We start from the raw sequence: 4520 nt of genomic DNA, 5'->3' as shown, positions 1-4520 counted from the left end.
CTAGGCATTCAGTGATACCAATGATTTTGGAGTCCCGGGTTAGTTCATGTATAGTCTTTGGGTAGTAGCATGTAACCACTAATGAAGACAAGACAATTCTCTAGATTTAGAGAGATGGAGTATGTAAAGGTTTCCACTGTGTCACAAGAGACTCTCCTGGAAAAGGCACTCTTGAAACTGGTCAATATAAGGAAAGCTGTTCAGCAGGTAGGACATGGAGGTTCTCAGTGACATCATCATCATTAGGTCCTTCCCGAAAAATCTCTTGTAACCTGGAGAGACCTAGCTCCTTCTGTGAGGTCAGAAGTGTTGTTGTGACACCACCTGCTTCTCAGATATTCCTTCAGTACATCTAGGGTTTGTAACTGCCCTTTAATTCAGAGTAAACAGCCATTTTTTAGGGAGAGCAAAGAGGATGAAAGGATCCAAGATGAGGAGAAGGAAGCTGCCCTTCTGTCATGGTATAAAAAAGGAAGAAATACATGGTCCACTGGAGAGCTCAGTGAATCCTGGGTAGGTGTTTAGTGTGTTCCCTGAACAGAAAGCCTTGATCTGACCCTTCCACATATGGGAATCAAGAGCTGTGAGCCTCTCAGAAGCATCTGGACTTCCCTGTTCTTATGGTTCCTGGAAGTCAGAGAGTTTATATCATTAATTTCTTTATTCACAAAGCCAAGGGTTGGGAAGGGCACAGTTGATTTCCTGAGAGCTCATGGACTTTACTCTTTTTGAAAAGAAGAAAAAGGTCCTAAGGAAAAAGGGAGAGACAGGAATTGTGTCCCTAGCTCAGAGAAAACTCCTCCATGGTTTGGATACCTATATTGCAGTTTGTGTCTGACACTGATATCTGGGAGAGAGAAGTGCTTCTAGTTGAGATTTCATCATCTGTCTTTCACTAGTATTACTCTGATTACCATTCCCTTACAGTAACCCTTTAGATTTCAATAGGTGAGATTAGGTAGCAGTTTCTTTTACTTCTTCCATTTTTTTTTATTTTTTGGCAAAATTCATTGCTTATTTAATTGGATATTTCTATATTTACATGTCAAATGTTATTTTCTTTCCCAGTTTCCTGTCAATATGAGCCCTATCTGACCCCTCTCCCCTTCTTCTATAACCTCCCATACTGCACCTTGACATTCCCTTGAACTGGGAGTCAAACCTGGAAAGACCAAGGGCTTCTCCTTCTATTGGTGCCCAACAGGGTCATCCTCTGTTACATATGCAGTTGGAGCCATAATTCTGTCCATGCACAAAATATTGGGTTAGTACCAGAAATCTCTGGTTCTTTGGCATTGTTTTTCTTATGTAGTTGAAAGCCCCTTCAGTTCTGTTTGGAGCGACACTCTTGATGCCCTCCACTGTTGATGATATTATTATGGTTAGAATTTACTATCACTATTTTCATGGAAAATCCCCACCAAGCTGCAAAATAGTAATACACATTTGCTGGTAAAGAAAAAATAATACTATTTTAAAGTTGTCCTGCTGACTAATAATATGACAAACCTGTGACATTTCTGATACTTTGTGAACATCACCTTATTACCTGACCACACCAGTATTGTATGTTGGTCCTGGGTAAATGTTTCTTACTTTTCCCTGCCCTCTGTTACCCCTGTTATGGTATAAATTCAGCCTTGGAGGAAAATAAAATTGCCGCCCTGGTCAGACTCCTGTCTTAACGTCATTATTTGTCCCAAGAACCCTTGTCCCAATTCTATTCCAGGCACCCTCTGATCTCTCACTTACAAAAGGCACCCAAGTTGCGGCTCTTTGAAGGTGTCCTGGAGGAGAAAGTCTTTCCCTATTAATAGGCTGGTCTGTCTTTTTTGTTTGTGGAAGACTTTGCTCCTTCTTGGACCTTTGGCTACCACCAATAACACCCTCCCAGAGCTATTGCTGAGTGATGGGACAAGCATTCTACTCTCATCTTTTGTGACAGGACACAGAGAGTCATTCAGGACACAAAGAATAGGGCTATGGGGTCTTAAAGCACTTTGGTGCATCACAGGGACTGTGCTCCCTCCAGACCACAGTTGGTTAAGAGATCAGAGGTAAGCTTGAGCAAGTCTGTGTTTTGTGTTCTGTGTTACTTTCTGTTTTGTCTCTGTGTCATGTTTTGCCTTTGTTTCATGCTGATTTGTGTTGTATGCCCCTGCTGTCTGAAGGGTTTGAGTCCCAACTGGAGAAGTTTTAGAGTCCACTTGGTGGTCGCTATTGGTGCTGTAAGGGGCTTATGGCTGTGACAGGTCGACTTGCTTGTTGTCACAGGCCAGAGAGGATGCTCTAGGAGGAGAAAGGAAAATAGAGGACACTCTAGAGTCACATTGGGAGGTGGGATCAGATGTTCTGCCTCATCCCAGAAACAGCTAAGGTTAAGCTGCATTTTGGGCCAGGTATTGAAGGTAATGGGCATCTGTGGAATTCACTTATAGAATGCTTTTTCTTGGTTTTGTTTGTCTAGTTTTTTTCTTTGGTATTGTCGAGTGTCTTTTTTGGCTGTTGTTTCATTTTTGGACTTGGACTGATGATAGTGTTTGAAATCATGGAACTGTTTGCTTTCTTTCTCAAGAAGTTTTACTTGGTCTACTTGGTGCTTAACTTGGAAATAATTTGCTTGAGAGAAATTGTTTTCTGCCAGGGAACCTGCCTTATCTGCTGGCCCTATTGCAAGTGAGGAGTTGGTCTTCAGCATTAAGTCACCTTCCTTGTTAGTCATCATTGACATAGACAGTGCCTCTGATCCTATTCCTGCAGCAGTCAGTTCTTGCCCCTGTGGTCAAAATGCCCCAGGTTGGGAATCAGGGTAGTCCCGAAAATAGTTTCAGAAAGAGTCTGCAGCAGACTGTGAGGAACATCTTTGTGCCAGACAGAAAAGGCTTTACTCTAGGATGACAAGAGGAGAAAGTCTTAGCACCGGCTCTTCAGCTTACTCCAACTGGAGGCTGTGGCCACGGTCAGGATCAATGTTTTCTTTTTCATGGCCCTCTAACTCAGTGAGGCGGCTTGGTGAACGGCTACAACTGCAGTCCTTGGAGGGCTATACTTCTATTAAAGATCAGTACTCCAATGTTAGTAATCTATTTATTGGTTGTAAGAGTCCGGAAACCCAACACAATTGTGACCAATGCCTCAGGAATGGTAGCCGAAAGCGTCCTTAAAACCAATTGCCTGTAACTATAGTTTACTCTATGATATCTGAGGCTTCAATCGGATAACACCCCCTGGGCAAGCCCCCCTTCAATTCTCAAATGCTATTTTCTCCTGGTCTTTTGGCGCAAGGTCATCTAGCATGTATGACAGCCTGGAAGAAATTCCCCCCTTAAAGTAGACGAACCATACAATTATTTTATCAGCCACTTGGCATCTAGCACTCAGTTCTTAACCATCTCTCTATCCTTTTGTTATTAATTCTTACTGGAAGCCTAGTGTCCTTCAGAGGCTGGGTCTCTTGATAGGCAGAGCCACTGAGCTGACTCTAAGGAGCTGAGCTGAGCTCAGGACAATCAAAGTCCAGAGAGACAGCCGGTAACAAACCAGCTGCCACTCTGCTCTCATTTTTGTTTCACAGGCACAAAGCTTGTGCCTGATTATGGGCTGGCCTTTTTGCCCCAAGAAAGCTGGCCCATTTAGCTGTATGACTGAATGCTATTTGTCACCTATCTGGTTGTTCCACGTGCTCTCACCATGTCACCCACTAGCATTCTTGCCTGGCACCTCACCGCTGTTCTTAAGAATTTTATCACCCAAGACACTGTGTAATTTGACTTAAAATATATCCCATCCTGCTAATATGGATGTCCCAGATTCACATTCTGAAGGTACTAATTTTAAAACAAGGGATGGTACATTCCCCTAAGTATTAAATTGATATACTTGGGGTCTTAGAACGTTTCAATCAGAGGTTGATACAGAGATTATAATTACTTTAAAATAGTTAAAAGATACAGTGCATTCTTACTGACCTGCTTTTGGGCACAGATCCAAAGAAGGAGCCCAGCGAGGCACTTAACATGGCGTAAGGTACACACGACTTCATCTACAGCCTGCATTCCACTCAAAGGACCTGCTTCCTCAAAGAACTGCATCGCTTCAAGAAGAATGAGAAACCTAACACCCACTCCAGGACAGCTAAATTATGTATTCTTCAAAAATGCAATACCATTCATAGGATTTGACTTTTTGGATAATGCAATTATGATTGTTGCAGGAACCCAAATTGTATTGTCTATTTGATTTATTTTGAGACTTTAAAAAATGTCAATCAGCATGCTATTTTTCCTTCTATGTATCAACACATTATTTATTTTTCAGTTAATGATGCTGTACATTAATTATTTGGGGTTTGCTTATTCCTTATTGGACATGCATGGGATACCTATTTATCTCCTTGTCTTTTGCTTATATATTTTGGCCCTTGGACATTTAATCATTTATCAGCCTTGTTAAGTAACAGGGAGATAATATAACAACAAAACCTATTCACTTATATTATCATAGGCTAACTATCAATGATG

The 4520-nt window shown here is 41.7% G+C and overlaps 1 long non-coding RNA gene across 1 annotated transcript; it reads left to right on the top strand.

Moving 5' to 3' along the window:
• Nucleotides 1-324: 324 nt before the first annotated feature.
• On the top strand, nt 325-4222 carry LOC134484550 (uncharacterized). Its single transcript, XR_010061994.1, has 2 exons — nt 325-513; nt 3985-4222. It is a non-coding gene; the product is annotated as an uncharacterized LOC134484550 (long non-coding RNA).
• Nucleotides 4223-4520: the final 298 nt, after the last annotated feature.

Source organism: Rattus norvegicus, assembly GCF_036323735.1.
Source record: "Rattus norvegicus strain BN/NHsdMcwi chromosome Y unlocalized genomic scaffold, GRCr8 chrY_unlocalized_1, whole genome shotgun sequence".
NCBI classification, from domain to species: Eukaryota; Metazoa; Chordata; class Mammalia; order Rodentia; family Muridae; genus Rattus; species Rattus norvegicus.
The sequence above is the reverse complement of the archived record's forward strand: the minus strand, read 5'-3'. Positions and strand labels throughout refer to the sequence as shown.